Source organism: Neolamprologus brichardi, chromosome 15, assembly GCF_056152115.1.
Source record: "Neolamprologus brichardi isolate AB-2024 chromosome 15, ASM5615211v1, whole genome shotgun sequence".
NCBI lineage: Eukaryota > Metazoa > Chordata > Actinopteri > Cichliformes > Cichlidae > Neolamprologus > Neolamprologus brichardi.
This window is the reverse complement of record NC_142118.1, coordinates 26,782,916-26,803,517: the sequence shown is the minus strand read 5'-3', so window position 1 is coordinate 26,803,517 and position 20,602 is coordinate 26,782,916.

Below are 20,602 nucleotides of genomic sequence, written 5' to 3'. Positions count from 1 at the left end.
GGGCACACAGGTTTTGAAGCTGTTTGAGCGTTTTTGTACAACTTCATATAAATAGCTGTAACTTTGGATAGAAGAATCAGACACACATATTTATGGCTTTATCTAATACACTTCTTTATCCCCGTGCTGGGCACACAGGTTTTGAAGCTGTTTGAGCTAAGATTTCGAAGTTATTCACATAATGAAAACCTATACTTTGTTTCGGGCGAGCTCCCCATTCAAATGCATGTAATCGTAAGAAACGCACTGGCTTGACGAAAAAAAGCGTTTTTGTACAACTTCATATAAATAGCTGTAACTTTGGATAGAAGACTCAGACACACATATTTATGGCTTTATCTAATACACTTCTTTATCCCCGTGCTGGGCACACAGGTTTTGAAGCTGTTTGAGCGTTTTTGTACAACTTCATATAAATAGCTGTAACTTTGGATAGAAGAATCAGACACACATATTTATGGCTTTATCTAATACACTTCTTTATCCCCGTGCTGGGCACACAGGTTTTGAAGCTGTTTGAGCTAAGATTTCCAAGTTATTCACATAATGAAAACCTATACTTTGTTTCGGGCGAGCTCCCCATTCAAATGCATGTAATCGTAAGAAACGCACTGGCTTGACGAAAAAAAGCGTTTTTGTACAACTTCATATAAATAGCTGTAACTTTGGATAGAAGACTCAGACACACATATTTATGGCTTTATCTAATACACTTCTTTATCCCCGTGCTGGGCACACAGGTTTTGAAGCTGTTTGAGCTAAGATTTCCAAGTTATTCACATAATGAAAACCTATACTTTGTTTCGTGCGAGCTCCCCATTCAAATGCATGTAATCGTAAGAAAAGCACTGGCTTGACGAAAAAAAGCGTTTTTGTACAACTTCATATAAATAGCTGTAACTTTGGATAGAAGACTCAGACACACATATTTATGGCTTTATCTAATACACTTCTTTATCCCCGTGCTGGGCACACAGGTTTTTAAGCTGTTTGAGCTAAGATTTTAAAGTTATTCACATAATGAAAACCTATACTTTGTTTCGGGCGAGCTCCCCATTCAAATGCATGTAATCGTAAGAAAAGCACTGGCTTGACGAAAAAAAGCGTTTTTGTACAACTTCATATAAATAGCTGTAACTTTGGATAGAAGACTCAGACACACATATTTATGGCTTTATCTAATACACTTCTTTATCCCCGTGCTGGGCACACAGGTTTTTAAGCTGTTTGAGCTAAGATTTTAAAGTTATTCACATAATGAAAACCTATACTTTGTTTCGGGCGAGCTCCCCATTCAAATGCATGTAATCGTAAGAAACGCACTGGCTTGACGAAAAAAAGCGTTTTTGTACAACTTCATATAAATAGCTGTAACTTTGGATAGAAGACTCAGACACACATATTTATGGCTTTATCTAATACACTTCTTTATCCCCGTGCTGGGCACACAGGTTTTGAAGCTGTTTGAGCTAAGATTTTCAAGTTATTCACATAATGAAAACCTATACTTTGTTTCGGGCGAGCTCCCCATTCAAATGCATGTAATCGTAAGAAAAGCACTGGCTTGACGAAAAAAAGCGTTTTTGTACAACTTCATATAAATAGCTGTAACTTTGGATAGAAGACTCAGACACACATATTTATGGCTTTATCTAATAGACTTCTATATCCCTTTGCTGGGCACACATGTTTTGAAGCTGTTTGAGCTAAGATTTTCAAGTTATTCACATAATGAAAACCTATACTTTGTTTCGGGCGAGCTCCCCATTCAAATGCATGTAATCGTAAGAAACGCACTGGCTTGACGAAAAAAAGCGTTTTTGTACAACTTCATATAAATAGCTGTAACTTTGGATAGAAGACTCAGACACACATATTTATGGCTTTATCTAATAGACTTCTATATCCCCGTGCTGGGCACAAAGGTTTTGAAGCTGTTTGAGCTAAGATTTCCAAGTTATTCACATAATGAAAACCTATACTTTGTTTCGGGCGAGCTCCCCATTCAAATGCATGTAATCGTAAGAAACGCACTGGCTTGACGAAAAAAAGCGTTTTTGTACAACTTCATATAAATAGCTGTAACTTTTGATAGAAGACTCAGACACACATATTTATGGCTTTATCTAATAGACTTCTATATCCCCGTGCTGGGCACACAGGTTTTGAAGCTGTTTGAGCTAAGATTTTCAAGTTATTCACATAATGAAAACCTATACTTTGTTTCGGGGGAGCTCCCCATTCAAATGCATGTAATCGTAAGAAAAGCACTGTCTTGACGAAAAAAAGCGTTTTTGTACAACTTCATATAAATAGCTGTAACTTTGGATAGAAGACTCAGACACACATATTTATGGCTTTATCTAATACACTTCTTTATCCCCGTGCTGGGCACACAGGTTTTGAAGCTGTTTGAGCGTTTTTGTACAACTTCATATAAATAGCTGTAACTTTGGATAGAAGAATCAGACACACATATTTATGGCTTTATCTAATACACTTCTTTATCCCCGTGCTGGGCACACAGGTTTTGAAGCTGTTTGAGCTAAGATTTCCAAGTTATTCACATAATGAAAACCTATACTTTGTTTCGGGCGAGCTCCCCATTCAAATGCATGTAATCGTAAGAAAAGCACTGGCTTGACGAAAAAAAGCGTTTTTGTACAACTTCATATAAATAGCTGTAACTTTGGATAGAAGACTCAGACACACATATTTATGGCTTTATCTAATAGACTTCTATATCCCTGTGCTGGGCACACATGTTTTGAAGCTGTTTGAGCTAAGATTTTCAAGTTATTCACATAATGAAAACCTATACTTTGTTTCGGGCGAGCTCCCCATTCAAATGCATGTAATCGTAAGAAAAGCACTGGCTTGACGAAAAAAAGCGTTTTTGTACAACTTCATATAAATAGCTGTAACTTTGGATAGAAGACTCAGACACACATATTTATGGCTTTATCTAATACACTTCTTTATCCCCGTGCTGGGCACACAGGTTTTGAAGCTGTTTGAGCGTTTTTGTACAACTTCATATAAATAGCTGTAACTTTGGATAGAAGAATCAGACACACATATTTATGGCTTTATCTAATACACTTCTTTATCCCCGTGCTGGGCACACAGGTTTTGAAGCTGTTTGAGCTAAGATTTCGAAGTTATTCACATAATGAAAACCTATACTTTGTTTCGGGCGAGCTCCCCATTCAAATGCATGTAATCGTAAGAAACGCACTGGCTTGACGAAAAAAAGCGTTTTTGTACAACTTCATATAAATAGCTGTAACTTTGGATAGAAGACTCAGACACACATATTTATGGCTTTATCTAATACACTTCTTTATCCCCGTGCTGGGCACACAGGTTTTGAAGCTGTTTGAGCGTTTTTGTACAACTTCATATAAATAGCTGTAACTTTGGATAGAAGAATCAGACACACATATTTATGGCTTTATCTAATACACTTCTTTATCCCCGTGCTGGGCACACAGGTTTTGAAGCTGTTTGAGCTAAGATTTCCAAGTTATTCACATAATGAAAACCTATACTTTGTTTCGGGCGAGCTCCCCATTCAAATGCATGTAATCGTAAGAAACGCACTGGCTTGACGAAAAAAAGCGTTTTTGTACAACTTCATATAAATAGCTGTAACTTTGGATAGAAGACTCAGACACACATATTTATGGCTTTATCTAATACACTTCTTTATCCCCGTGCTGGGCACACAGGTTTTGAAGCTGTTTGAGCTAAGATTTCCAAGTTATTCACATAATGAAAACCTATACTTTGTTTCGTGCGAGCTCCCCATTCAAATGCATGTAATCGTAAGAAAAGCACTGGCTTGACGAAAAAAAGCGTTTTTGTACAACTTCATATAAATAGCTGTAACTTTGGATAGAAGACTCAGACACACATATTTATGGCTTTATCTAATACACTTCTTTATCCCCGTGCTGGGCACACAGGTTTTTAAGCTGTTTGAGCTAAGATTTTAAAGTTATTCACATAATGAAAACCTATACTTTGTTTCGGGCGAGCTCCCCATTCAAATGCATGTAATCGTAAGAAAAGCACTGGCTTGACGAAAAAAAGCGTTTTTGTACAACTTCATATAAATAGCTGTAACTTTGGATAGAAGACTCAGACACACATATTTATGGCTTTATCTAATACACTTCTTTATCCCCGTGCTGGGCACACAGGTTTTTAAGCTGTTTGAGCTAAGATTTTAAAGTTATTCACATAATGAAAACCTATACTTTGTTTCGGGCGAGCTCCCCATTCAAATGCATGTAATCGTAAGAAACGCACTGGCTTGACGAAAAAAAGCGTTTTTGTACAACTTCATATAAATAGCTGTAACTTTGGATAGAAGACTCAGACACACATATTTATGGCTTTATCTAATACACTTCTTTATCCCCGTGCTGGGCACACAGGTTTTGAAGCTGTTTGAGCTAAGATTTTCAAGTTATTCACATAATGAAAACCTATACTTTGTTTCGGGCGAGCTCCCCATTCAAATGCATGTAATCGTAAGAAAAGCACTGGCTTGACGAAAAAAAGCGTTTTTGTACAACTTCATATAAATAGCTGTAACTTTGGATAGAAGACTCAGACACACATATTTATGGCTTTATCTAATAGACTTCTATATCCCTTTGCTGGGCACACATGTTTTGAAGCTGTTTGAGCTAAGATTTTCAAGTTATTCACATAATGAAAACCTATACTTTGTTTCGGGCGAGCTCCCCATTCAAATGCATGTAATCGTAAGAAACGCACTGGCTTGACGAAAAAAAGCGTTTTTGTACAACTTCATATAAATAGCTGTAACTTTGGATAGAAGACTCAGACACACATATTTATGGCTTTATCTAATAGACTTCTATATCCCCGTGCTGGGCACACAGGTTTTGAAGCTGTTTGAGCTAAGATTTCCAAGTTATTCACATAATGAAAACCTATACTTTGTTTCGGGCGAGCTCCCCATTCAAATGCATGTAATCGTAAGAAACGCACTGGCTTGACGAAAAAAAGCGTTTTTGTACAACTTCATATAAATAGCTGTAACTTTTGATAGAAGACTCAGACACACATATTTATGGCTTTATCTAATAGACTTCTATATCCCCGTGCTGGGCACACAGGTTTTGAAGCTGTTTGAGCTAAGATTTTCAAGTTATTCACATAATGAAAACCTATACTTTGTTTCGGGGGAGCTCCCCAATCAAATGCATGTAATCGTAAGAAAAGCACTGTCTTGACGAAAAAAAGCGTTTTTGTACAACTTCATATAAATAGCTGTAACTTTGGATAGAAGACTCAGACACACATATTTATGGCTTTATCTAATGCACTTCTATATCCCCGTGCTGGGCACACAGGTTTTGAAGCTGTCTGAGCTAAGATTTCCAAGTTATTCACATAATGAAAACCTATACTTTGTTTCGGGCGAGCTCCCCATTCAAATGCATGTAATCGTAAGAAACGCACTGGCTTGACGAAAAAAAGCGTTTTTGTACAACTTCATATAAATAGCTGTAACTTTGGATAGAAGACTCAGACACACATATTTATGGCTTTATCTAATACACTTCTATATCCCCGTGCTGGGCACACATGTTTTTAAGCTGTTTGAGCTAAGATTTCCAAGTTATTCACATAATGAAAACCTATACTTTGTTTCGGGCGAGCTCCCCATTCAAATGCATGTAATCGTAAGAAACGCACTGGCTTGACGAAAAAAAGCGTTTTTGTACAACTTCATATAAATAGCTGTAACTTTGGATAGAAGACTCAGACACACATATTTATGGCTTTATCTAATACACTTCTTTATACCCGTGCTGGGCACACAGGTTTTGAAGCTGTTTGAGCTAAGATTTCCAAGTTATTCACATAATGAAAACCTATACTTTGTTTCGGGCGAGCTCCCCATTCAAATGCATGTAATCGTAAGAAACGCACTGGCTTGACGAAAAAAAGCGTTTTTGTACAACTTCATATAAATAGCTGTAACTTTGGATAGAAGACTCAGACACACATATTTATGGCTTTATCTAATAGACTTCTATATCCCCGTGCTGGGCACACAGGTTTTGAAGCTGTTTGAGCTAAGATTTCCAAGTTATTCACATAATGAAAACCTATACTTTGTTTCGGGCGAGCTCCCCATTCAAATGCATGTAATCGTAAGAAACGCACTGGCTTGACGAAAAAAAGCGTTTTTGTACAACTTCATATAAATAGCTGTAACTTTGGATAGAAGACTCAGACACACATATTTATGGCTTTATCTAATACACTTCTTTATCCCCGTGCTGGGCACACAGGTTTTGAAGCTGTTTGAGCTAAGATTTTAAAGTTATTCACATAATGAAAACCTATACTTTGTTTCGGGCGAGCTCCCCATTCAAATGCATGTAATCGTAAGAAACGCACTGGCTTGACGAAAAAAAGCGTTTTTGTACAACTTCATATAAATAGCTGTAACTTTGGATAGAAGAATCAGACACACATATTTATGGCTTTATCTAATAGACTTCTATATCCCCGTGCTGGGCACACAGGTTTTGAAGCTGTTTGAGCTAAGATTTTAAAGTTATTCACATAATGAAAACCTATACTTTGTTTCGGGCGAGCTCCCCATTCAAATGCATGTAATCGTAAGAAAAGCACTGGCTTGACGAAAAAAAGCATTTTTGTACAACTTCATATAAATAGCTGTAACTTTGGATAGAAGACTCAGACACACATATTTATGGCTTTATCTAATAGACTTCTATATCCCCGTGCTGGGCACACAGGTTTTGAAGCTGTTTGAGCTAAAATTTCCAAGTTATTCACATAATGAAAACCTATACTTTGTTTCGGGCGAGCTCCCCATTCAAATGCATGTAATCGTAAGAAACGCACTGGCTTGACGAAAAAAAGCGTTTTTGTACAACTTCATATAAATAGCTGTAACTTTGGATAGAAGACTCAGACACACATATTTATGGCTTTATCTAATACACTTCTTTATCCCCGTGCTGGGCACACAGGTTTTGAAGCTGTTTGAGCTAAGATTTTAAAGTTATTCACATAATGAAAACCTATACTTTGTTTCGGGCGAGCTCCCCATTCAAATGCATGTAATCATAAGAAACGCACTGGCTTGACGAAAAAAAGCGTTTTTGTACAACTTCATATAAATAGCTGTAACTTTGGATAGAAGACTCAGACACACATATTTATGGCTTTATCTAATACACTTCTATATCCCCGTGCTGGGCACACAGGTTTTGAAGCTGTCTGAGCTAAGATTTCCAAGTTATTCACATAATGAAAACCTATACTTTGTTTCGGGCGAGCTCCCCATTCAAATGCATGTAATCGTAAGAAACGCACTGGCTTGACGAAAAAAAGCGTTTTTGTACAACTTCATATAAATAGCTGTAACTTTGGATAGAAGACTCAGACACACATATTTATGGCTTTATCTAATACACTTCTTTATCCCCGTGCTGGGCACACAGGTTTTGAAGCTGTTTGAGCTAAGATTTTAAAGTTATTCACATAATGAAAACCTATACTTTGTTTCGGGCGAGCTCCCCATTCAAATGCATGTAATCGTAAGAAACGCACTGGCTTGACGAAAAAAAGCGTTTTTGTACAACTTCATATAAATAGCTGTAACTTTGGATAGAAGACTCAGACACACATATTTATGGCTTTATCTAATAGACTTCTATATCCCCGTGCTGGGCACACAGGTTTTGAAGCTGTTTGAGCTAAGATTTTAAAGTTATTCACATAATGAAAACCTATACTTTGTTTCGGGCGAGCTCCCCATTCAAATGCATGTAATCGTAAGAAACGCACTGGCTTGACGAAAAAAAGCGTTTTTGTACAACTTCATATAAATAGCTGTAACTTTGGATAGAAGACTCAGACACACATATTTATGGCTTTATCTAATAGACTTCTATATCCCCGTGCTGGGCACACAGGTTTTGAAGCTGTTTGAGCTAAGATTTCCAAGTTATTCACATAATGAAAACCTATACTTTGTTTCGGGCGAGCTCCCCATTCAAATGCATGTAATCGTAAGAAACGCACTGGCTTGACGAAAAAAAGCGTTTTTGTACAACTTCATATAAATAGCTGTAACTTTGGATAGAAGACTCAGACACACATATTTATGGCTTTATCTAATACACTTCTTTATCCCCGTGCTGGGCACACAGGTTTTGAAGCTGTTTGAGCTAAGATTTTAAAGTTATTCACATAATGAAAACCTATACTTTGTTTCGGGCGAGCTCCCCATTCAAATGCATGTAATCGTAAGAAACGCACTGGCTTGACGAAAAAAAGCGTTTTTGTACAACTTCATATAAATAGCTGTAACTTTGGATAGAAGAATCAGACACACATATTTATGGCTTTATCTAATAGACTTCTATATCCCCGTGCTGGGCACACAGGTTTTGAAGCTGTTTGAGCTAAGATTTTAAAGTTATTCACATAATGAAAACCTATACTTTGTTTCGGGCGAGCTCCCCATTCAAATGCATGTAATCGTAAGAAAAGCACTGGCTTGACGAAAAAAAGCATTTTTGTACAACTTCATATAAATAGCTGTAACTTTGGATAGAAGACTCAGACACACATATTTATGGCTTTATCTAATAGACTTCTATATCCCCGTGCTGGGCACACAGGTTTTGAAGCTGTTTGAGCTAAAATTTCCAAGTTATTCACATAATGAAAACCTATACTTTGTTTCGGGCGAGCTCCCCATTCAAATGCATGTAATCGTAAGAAACGCACTGGCTTGACGAAAAAAAGCGTTTTTGTACAACTTCATATAAATAGCTGTAACTTTGGATAGAAGACTCAGACACACATATTTATGGCTTTATCTAATACACTTCTTTATCCACGTGCTGGGCACACAGGTTTTGAAGCTGTTTGAGCTAAGATTTTAAAGTTATTCACATAATGAAAACCTATACTTTGTTTCGGGCGAGCTCCCCATTCAAATGCATGTAATCGTAAGAAACGCACTGGCTTGACGAAAAAAAGCGTTTTTGTACAACTTCATATAAATAGCTGTAACTTTGGATAGAAGACTCAGACACACATATTTATGGCTTTATCTAATACACTTCTTTATACCCGTGCTGGGCACACAGGTTTTGAAGCTGTTTGAGCTAAGATTTCCAAGTTATTCACATAATGAAAACCTATACTTTGTTTCGGGCGAGCTCCCCATTCAAATGCATGTAATCGTAAGAAACGCACTGGCTTGACGAAAAAAAGCGTTTTTGTACAACTTCATATAAATAGCTGTAACTTTGGATAGAAGACTCAGACACACATATTTATGGCTTTATCTAATAGACTTCTATATCCCCGTGCTGGGCACACAGGTTTTGAAGCTGTTTGAGCTAAGATTTTAAAGTTATTCACATAATGAAAACCTATACTTTGTTTCGGGCGAGCTCCCCATTCAAATGCATGTAATCGTAAGAAACGCACTGGCTTGACGAAAAAAAGCGTTTTTGTACAACTTCATATAAATAGCTGTAACTTTGGATAGAAGACTCAGACACACATATTTATGGCTTTATCTAATACACTTCTTTATACCCGTGCTGGGCACACAGGTTTTGAAGCTGTTTGAGCTAAGATTTCCAAGTTATTCACATAATGAAAACCTATACTTTGTTTCGGGCGAGCTCCCCATTCAAATGCATGTAATCGTAAGAAACGCACTGGCTTGACGAAAAAAAGCGTTTTTGTACAACTTCATATAAATAGCTGTAACTTTGGATAGAAGACTCAGACACACATATTTATGGCTTTATCTAATAGACTTCTATATCCCCGTGCTGGGCACACAGGTTTTGAAGCTGTTTGAGCTAAGATTTCCAAGTTATTCACATAATGAAAACCTATACTTTGTTTCGGGCGAGCTCCCCATTCAAATGCATGTAATCGTAAGAAACGCACTGGCTTGACGAAAAAAAGCGTTTTTGTACAACTTCATATAAATAGCTGTAACTTTGGATAGAAGACTCAGACACACATATTTATGGCTTTATCGAATACACTTCTTTATCCCCGTGCTGGGCACACAGGTTTTGAAGCTGTTTGAGCTAAGATTTTAAAGTTATTCACATAATGAAAACCTATACTTTGTTTCGGGCGAGCTCCCCATTCAAATGCATGTAATCGTAAGAAACGCACTGGCTTGACGAAAAAAAGCGTTTTTGTACAACTTCATATAAATAGCTGTAACTTTGGATAGAAGACTCAGACACACATATTTATGGCTTTATCTAATACACTTCTTTATCCCCGTGCTGGGCACACAGGTTTTGAAGCTGTTTGAGCTAAGATTTTAAAGTTATTCACATAATGAAAACCTATACTTTGTTTCGGGCGAGCTCCCCATTCAAATGCATGTAATCGTAAGAAACGCACTGGCATGACGAAAAAAAGCGTTTTTGTACAACTTCATATAAATAGCTGTAACTTTGGATAGAAGACTCAGACACACATATTTATGGCTTTATCTAATACACTTCTATATCCCCGTGCTGGGCACACAGGTTTTGAAGCTGTCTGAGCTAAGATTTCCAAGTTATTCACATAATGAAAACCTATACTTTGTTTCGGGCGAGCTCCCCATTCAAATGCATGTAATCGTAAGAAACGCACTGGCTTGACGAAAAAAAGCGTTTTTGTACAACTTCATATAAATAGCTGTAACTTTGGATAGAAGACTCAGACACACATATTTATGGCTTTATCTAATACACTTCTTTATCCCCGTGCTGGGCACACAGGTTTTGAAGCTGTTTGAGCTAAGATTTCCAAGTTATTCACATAATGAAAACCTATACTTTGTTTCGGGCGAGCTCCCCATTCAAATGCATGTAATCGTAAGAAACGCACTGGCTTGACGAAAAAAAGCGTTTTTGTACAACTTCATATAAATAGCTGTAACTTTGGATAGAAGACTCAGACACACATATTTATGGCTTTATCTAATACACTTCTTTATCCCCGTGCTGGGCACACAGGTTTTGAAGCTGTTTGAGCTAAGATTTTAAAGTTATTCACATAATGAAAACCTATACTTTGTTTCGGGCGAGCTCCCCATTCAAATGCATGTAATCGTAAGAAAAGCACTGGCTTGACGAAAAAAAGCATTTTTGTACAACTTCATATAAATAGCTGTAACTTTGGATAGAAGACTCAGACACACATATTTATGGCTTTATCTAATAGACTTCTATATCCCCGTGCTGGGCACACAGGTTTTGAAGCTGTTTGAGCTAAAATTTCCAAGTTATTCACATAATGAAAACCTATACTTTGTTTCGGGCGAGCTCCCCATTCAAATGCATGTAATCGTAAGAAACGCACTGGCTTGACGAAAAAAAGCGTTTTTGTACAACTTCATATAAATAGCTGTAACTTTGGATAGAAGACTCAGACACACATATTTATGGCTTTATCTAATACACTTCTTTATCCCCGTGCTGGGCACACAGGTTTTGAAGCTGTTTGAGCTAAGATTTTAAAGTTATTCACATAATGAAAACCTATACTTTGTTTCGGGCGAGCTCCCCATTCAAATGCATGTAATCGTAAGAAACGCACTGGCTTGACGAAAAAAAGCGTTTTTGTACAACTTCATATAAATAGCTGTAACTTTGGATAGAAGACTCAGACACACATATTTATGGCTTTATCTAATACACTTCTTTATCCCCGTGCTGGGCACACAGGTTTTGAAGCTGTTTGAGCTTAGATTTTAAAGTTATTCACATAATGAAAACCTATACTTTGTTTCGGGCGAGCTCCCCATTCAAATGCATGTAATCGTAAGAAACGCACTGGCATGACGAAAAAAAGCGTTTTTGTACAACTTCATATAAATAGCTGTAACTTTGGATAGAAGACTCAGACACACATATTTATGGCTTTATCTAATACACTTCTATATCCCCGTGCTGGGCACACAGGTTTTGAAGCTGTCTGAGCTAAGATTTCCAAGTTATTCACATAATGAAAACCTATACTTTGTTTCGGGCGAGCTCCCCATTCAAATGCATGTAATCGTAAGAAACGCACTGGCTTGACGAAAAAAAGCGTTTTTGTACAACTTCATATAAATAGCTGTAACTTTGGATAGAAGACTCAGACACACATATTTATGGCTTTATCTAATACACTTCTTTATCCCCGTGCTGGGCACACAGGTTTTGAAGCTGTTTGAGCTAAGATTTTAAAGTTATTCACATAATGAAAACCTATACTTTGTTTCGGGCGAGCTCCCGATTCAAATGCATGTAATCGTAAGAAACGCACTGGCTTGACGAAAAAAAGCGTTTTTGTACAACTTCATATAAATAGCTGTAACTTTGGATAGAAGACTCAGACACGCATATTTATGGCTTTATCTAATACACTTCTTTATCCCCGTGCTGGGCACACAGGTTTTGAAGCTGTTTGAGCTAAGATTTTAAAGTTATTCACATAATGAAAACCTATACTTTGTTTCGGGCGAGCTCCCCATTCAAATGCATGTAATCGTAAGAAACGCACTGGCTTGACGAAAAAAAGCGTTTTTGTACAACTTCATATAAATAGCTGTAACTTTGGATAGAAGACTCAGACACACATATTTATGGCTTTATCTAATACACTTCTTTATCCCCGTGCTGGGCACACAGGTTTTGAAGCTGTTTGAGCTAAGATTTCCAAGTTATTCACATAATGAAAACCTATACTTTGTTTCGGGCGAGCTCCCCATTCAAATGCATGTAATCGTAAGAAACGCACTGGCATGACGAAAAAAAGCGTTTTTGTACAACTTCATATAAATAGCTGTAACTTTGGATAGAAGACTCAGACACACATATTTATGGCTTTATCTAATACACTTCTATATCCCCGTGCTGGGCACACAGGTTTTGAAGCTGTCTGAGCTAAGATTTCCAAGTTATTTACATAATGAAAACCTATACTTTGTTTCGGGCGAGCTCCCCATTCAAATGCATGTAATCGTAAGAAACGCACTGGCTTGACGAAAAAAAGCGTTTTTGTACAACTTCATATAAATAGCTGTAACTTTGGATAGAAGACTCAGACACACATATTTATGGCTTTATCTAATACACTTCTTTATCCCCGTGCTGGGCACACAGGTTTTGAAGCTGTTTGAGCTAAGATTTCCAAGTTATTCACATAATGAAAACCTATACTTTGTTTCGGGCGAGCTCCCCATTCAAATGCATGTAATCGTAAGAAACGCACTGGCTTGACGAAAAAAAGCGTTTTTGTACAACTTCATATAAATAGCTGTAACTTTGGATAGAAGAATCAGACACACATATTTATGGCTTTATCTAATAGACTTCTATATCCCCGTGCTGGGCACACAGGTTTTTAAGCTGTTTGAGCTAAGATTTCCAAGTTATTCACATAATGAAAACCTATACTTTGTTTCGGGCGAGCTCCCCATTCAAATGCATGTAATCGTAAGAAACGCACTGGCTTGACGAAAAAAAGCGTTTTTGTACAACTTCATATAAATAGCTGTAACTTTGGATAGAAGACTCAGACACACATATTTATGGCTTTATCTAATAGACCTCTATATCCCCGTGCTGGGCACACAGGTTTTGAAGCTGTTTGAGCTAAGATTTCCAAGTTATTCACATAATGAAAACCTATACTTTGTTTCGGGCGAGCTCCCCATTCAAATGCATGTAATCGTAAGAAACGCACTGGCTTGACGAAAAAAAGCGTTTTTGTACAACTTCATATAAATAGCTGTAACTTTGGATAGAAGACTCAGACACACATATTTATGGCTTTATCTAATACACTTCTTTATCCCCGTGCTGGGCACACAGGTTTTGAAGCTGTTTGAGCTAAGATTTCCAAGTTATTCACATAATGAAAACCTATACTTTGTTTCGGGCGAGCTCCCCATTCAAATGCATGTAATCGTAAGAAACGCACTGGCTTGACGAAAAAAAGCGTTTTTGTACAACTTCATATAAATAGCTGTAACTTTGGATAGAAGACTCAGACACACATATTTATGGCTTTATCTAATACACTTCTTTATCCCCGTGCTGGGCACACAGGTTTTGAAGCTGTTTGAGCTAAGATTTCCAAGTTATTCACATAATGAAAACCTATACTTTGTTTCGGGCGAGCTCCCCATTCAAATGCATGTAATCGTAAGAAACGCACTGGCTTGACGAAAAAAAGCGTTTTTGTACAACTTCATATAAATAGCTGTAACTTTGGATAGAAGACTCAGACACACATATTTATGGCTTTATCTAATACACTTCTTTATACCCGTGCTGGGCACACAGGTTTGTAAGCTGTTTGAGCTAAGATTTCCAAGTTATTCACATAATGAAAACCTATACTTTGTTTCGGGCGAGCTCCCCATTCAAATGCATGTAATCGTAAGAAACGCACTGGCTTGACGAAAAAAAGCGTTTTTGTACAACTTCATATAAATAGCTGTAACTTTGGATAGAAGACTCAGACACACATATTTATGGCTTTATCTAATAGACTTCTATGTCCCCGTGCCGGGCACACAGGTTTTGAAGCTGTTTGAGCTAAGATTTCCAAGTTATTCACATAATGAAAACCTATACTTTGTTTCGGGCGAGCTCCCCATTCAAATGCATGTAATCGTAAGAAACGCACTGGCTTGACGAAAAAAAGCGTTTTTGTACAACTTCATATAAATAGCTGTAACTTTGGATAGAAGACTCAGACACACATATTTATGGCTTTATCTAATACACTTCTTTATCCCCGTGCTGGGCACACAGGTTTTGAAGCTGTTTGAGCTAAGATTTCCAAGTTATTCACATAATGAAAACCTATACTTTGTTTCGGGCGAGCTCCCCATTCAAATGCATGTAATCGTAAGAAACGCACTGGCTTGACGAAAAAAAGCGTTTTTGTACAACTTCATATAAATAGCTGTAACTTTGGATAGAAGAATCAGACACACATATTTATGGCTTTATCTAATAGACTTCTATATCCCCGTGCTGGGCACACAGGTTTGTAAGCTGTTTGAGCTAAGATTTTAAAGTTATTCACATAATGAAAACCTATACTTTGTTTCGGGCGAGCTCCCCATTCAAATGCATGTAATCGTAAGAAACGCACTGGCTTGACGAAAAAAAGCGTTTTTGTACAACTTCATATAAATAGCTGTAACTTTGGATAGAAGACTCAGACACACATATTTATGGCTTTATCTAATACACTTCTTTATCCCCGTGCTGGGCACACAGGTTTTGAAGCTGTTTGAGCTAAGATTTCCAAGTTATTCACATAATGAAAACCTATACTTTGTTTCGGGCGAGCTCCCCATTCAAATGCATGTAATCGTAAGAAACGCACTGGCTTGACGAAAAAAAGCGTTTTTGTACAACTTCATATAAATAGCTGTAACTTTGGATAGAAGACTCAGACACACATATTTATGGCTTTATCTAATACACTTCTTTATCCCCGTGCTGGGCACACAGGTTTTGAAGCTGTTTGAGCTAAGATTTCCAAGTTATTCACATAATGAAAACCTATACTTTGTTTCGGGCGAGCTCCCCATTCAAATGCATGTAATCGTAAGAAACGCACTGGCTTGACGAAAAAAAGCGTTTTTGTACAACTTCATATAAATAGCTGTAACTTTGGATAGAAGACTCAGACACACATATTCATGGCTTTATCTAATACACTTCTTTATACCCGTGCTGGGCACACAGGTTTGTAAGCTGTTTGAGCTAAGATTTCCAAGTTATTCACATAATGAAAACCTATACTTTGTTTCGGGCGAGCTCCCCATTCAAATGCATGTAATCGTAAGAAACGCACTGGCTTGACGAAAAAAAGCGTTTTTGTACAACTTCATATAAATAGCTGTAACTTTGGATAGAAGACTCAGACACACATATTTATGGCTTTATCTAATAGACTTCTATGTCCCCGTTCCGGGCACACAGGTTTTGAAGCTGTTTGAGCTAAGATTTCCAAGTTATTCACATAATGAAAACCTATACTTTGTTTCGGGCGAGCTCCCCATTCAAATGCATGTAATCGTAAGAAACGCACTGGCTTGACGAAAAAAAGCGTTTTTGTACAACTTCATATAAATAGCTGTAACTTTGGATAGAAGACTCAGACACACATATTTATGGCTTTATCTAATACACTTCTTTATCCCCGTGCTGGGCACACAGGTTTTGAAGCTGTTTGAGCTAAGATTTCCAAGTTATTCACATAATGAAAACCTATACTTTGTTTCGGGCGAGCTCCCCATTCAAATGCATGTAATCGTAAGAAACGCACTGGCTTGACGAAAAAAAGCGTTTTTGTACAACTTCATATAAATAGCTGTAACTTTGGATAGAAGAATCAGACACACATATTTATGGCTTTATCTAATAGACTTCTATATCCCCGTGCTGGGCACACAGGTTTGTAAGCTGTTTGAGCTAAGATTTTAAAGTTATTCACATAATGAAAACCTATACTTTGTTTCGGGCGAGCTCCCCATTCAAATGCATGTAATCGTAAGAAACGCACTGGCTTGACGAAAAAAAACGTTTTTGTACAACTTCATATAAATAGCTGTAACTTTGGATAGAAGACTCAGACACACATATTTATGGCTTTATCTAATAGACTTCTATGTCCCCGTGCTGGGCACACAGGTTTTGAAGCTGTTTGAGCTAAGATTTCCAAGTTATTCACATAATGAAAACCTATACTTTGTTTCGGGCGAGCTCCCCATTCAAATGCATGTAATCGTAAGAAACGCACTGGCTTGACGAAAAAAAGCGTTTTTGTACAACTTCATATAAATAGCTGTAACTTTGGATAGAAGACTCAGACACACATATTTATGGCTTTATCTAATAGACTTCTATGTCCCCGTGCTGGGCACACAGGTTTTGAAGCTGTTTGAGCTAAGATTTCCAAGTTATTCACATAATGAAAACCTATACTTTGTTTCGGGCGAGCTCCCCATTCAAATGCATGTAATCGTAAGAAACGCACTGGCTTGACGAAAAAAAGCGTTTTTGTACAACTTCATATAAATAGCTGTAACTTTGGATAGAAGAATCAGACACACATATTTATGGCTTTATCTAATAGACTTCTATATCCCCGTGCTGGGCACACAGGTTTTGAAGCTGTTTGAGCTAAGATTTTCAAGTTATTCACATAATGAAAACCTATACTTTGTTTCGGGCGAGCTCCCCATTCAAATGCATGTAATCGTAAGAAACGCACTGGCATGACGAAAAAAAGCGTTTTTGTACAACTTCATATAAATAGCTGTAACTTTGGATAGAAGAATCAGACACACATATTTATGGCTTTATCTAATACACTTCTATATCCCCGTGCTGGGCACACAGGTTTTGAAGCTGTTTGAGCTAAGATTTTAAAGTTATTCACATAATGAAAACCTATACTTTGTTTCGGGCGAGCTCCCCATTCAAATGCATGTAATCGTACGAAACGCACTGGTTTGACGAAAAAAAGCGTTTTTGTACAACTTCATATAAATAGCTGTAACTTTGGATAGAAGACTCAGACACACATATTTATGGCTTTATCTAATACACTTCTTTATCCCCGTGCTGGGCACACAGGTTTTGAAGCTGTTTGAGCTAAGATTTTCAAGTTATTCACATAATGAAAACCTATACTTTGTTTCGGGCGAGCTCCCCATTCAAATGCATGTAATCGTAAGAAAAGCACTGGCTTGACGAAAAAAAGCGTTTTTGTACAACTTCATATAAATAGCTGTAACTTTGGATAGAAGACTCAGACACACATATTTATGGCTTTATCTAATAGACTTCTATATCCCTTTGCTGGGCACACATGTTTTGAAGCTGTTTGAGCTAAGATTTTCAAGTTATTCACATAATGAAAACCTATACTTTGTTTCGGGCGAGCTCCCCATTCAAATGCATGTAATCGTAAGAAACGCACTGGCATGACGAAAAAAAGCGTTTTTGTACAACTTCATATAAATAGCTGTAACTTTGGATAGAAGACTCAGACACACATATTTATGGCTTTATCTAATACACTTCTATATCCCCGTGCTGGGCACACCGGTTTTGAAGCTGTTTGAGCTAAGATTTCCAAGTTATTCACATAATGAAAACCTATACTTTGTTTCGGGCGAGCTCCCCATTCAAATGCATGTAATCGTAAGAAACGCACTGGCATGACGAAAAAAAGCGTTTTTGTACAACTTCATATAAATAGCTGTAACTTTGGATAGAAGACTCAGACACACATATTTATGGCTTTATCTAATACACTTCTATATCCCCGTGCTGGGCACACAGGTTTTGAAGCTGTCTGAGCTAAGATTTCCAAGTTATTCACATAATGAAAACCTATACTTTGTTTCGGGCGAGCTCCCCATTCAAATGCATGTAATCGTAAGAAACGCACTGGCTTGACGAAAAAAAGCGTTTTTGTACAACTTCATATAAATAGCTGTAACTTTGGATAGAAGACTCAGACACACATATTTATGGCTTTATCTAATAGACTTCTATATCCCTTTGCTGGGCACACAGGTTTTGAAGCTGTTTGAGCTAAGATTTTCAAGTTATTCACATAATGAAAACCTATACTTTGTTTCGGGCGAGCTCCCCATTCAAATGCATGTAATCGTAAGAAACGCACTGGCATGACGAAAAAAAAGCGTTTTTGTACAACTTCATATAAATAGCTGTAACTTTGGATAGAAGACTCAGACACACATATTTATGGCTTTATCTAATACACTTCTATATCCCCGTGCTGGGCACACAGGTTTTTAAGCTGTTTGAGCTAAGATTTCCAAGTTATTCACATAATGAAAACCTATACTTTGTTTCGGGCGAGCTCCCCATTCAAATGCATGTAATCGTAAGAAACGCACTGGCTTGACGAAAAAAAGCGTTTTTGTACAACTTCATATAAATAGCTGTAACTTTGGATAGAAGACTCAGACACACACATTTATGGCTTTATCTAATAGACTTCTATATCCCCGTGCTGGGCACACAGGTTTTTAAGCTGTTTGAGCTAAGATTTTCAAGTTATTCACATAATGAAAACCTATACTTTGTTTCGGGCGAGCTCCCCATTCAAATGCATGTAATCGTAAGAAACGCACTGGCTTGACGAAAAAAAGCGTTTTTGTACAACTTCATATAAATAGCTGTAACTTTGGATAGAAGACTCAGACACACATATTTATGGCTTTATCTAATACACTTCTTTATCCCCGTGCTGGGCACACAGGTTTTGAAGCTGTTTGAGCTAAGATTTCCAAGTTATTCACATAATGAAAACCTATACTTTGTTTCGGGCGAGCTCCCCATTCAAATGCATGTAATCGTAAGAAAAGCACTGGCTTGACGAAAAAAAGCGTTTTTGTACAACTTCATATAAATAGCTGTAACTTTGGATAGAAGACTCAGACACACATATTTATGGCTTTATCTAATAGACTTCTATATCCCTGTGCTGGGCACACATGTTTTGAAGCTGTTTGAGCTAAGATTTTCAAGTTATTCACATAATGAAAACCTATACTTTGTTTCGGGCGAGCTCCCCATTCAAATGCATGTAATCGTAAGAAAAGCACTGGCTTGACGAAAAAAAGCGTTTTTGTACAACTTCATATAAATAGCTGTAACTTTGGATAGAAGACTCAGACACACATATTTATGGCTTTATCTAATAGACTTCTATATCCCTGTGCTGGGCACACATGTTTTGAAGCTGTTTGAGCTAAGATTTTCAAGTTATTCACATAATGAAAACCTATACTTTGTTTCGGGCGAGCTCCCCATTCAAATGCATGTAATCGTAAGAAACGCACTGGCTTGACGAAAAAAAGCGTTTTTGTACAACTTCATATAAATAGCTGTAACTTTGGATAGAAGACTCAGACACACATATTTATGGCTTTATCTAATACACTTCTTTATCCCCGTGCTGGGCACACAGGTTTTGAAGCTGTTTGAGCGTTTTTGTACAACTTCATATAAATAGCTGTAACTTTGGATAGAAGACTCAGACACACATATTTATGGCTTTATCTAATACACTTCTTTATCCCCGTGCTGGGCACACAGGTTTTGAAGCTGTTTGAGCTAAGATTTCCAAGTTATTCACATAATGAAAACCTATACTTTGTTTCGGGCGAGCTCCCCATTCAAATGCATGTAATCGTAAGAAACGCACTGGCTTCACGAAAAAAAGCGTTTTTGTACAACTTCATATAAATAGCTGTAACTTTGGATAGAAGACTCAGACACACATATTTATGGCTTTATCTAATACACTTCTTTATCCCCGTGCTGGGCACACAGGTTTTGAAGCTGTTTGAGCGTTTTTGTACAACTTCATATAAATAGCTGTAACTTTGGATAGAAGAATCAGACACACATATTTATGGCTTTATCTAATACACTTCTTTATCCCCGTGCTGGGCACACAGGTTTTGAAGCTGTTTGAGCTAAGA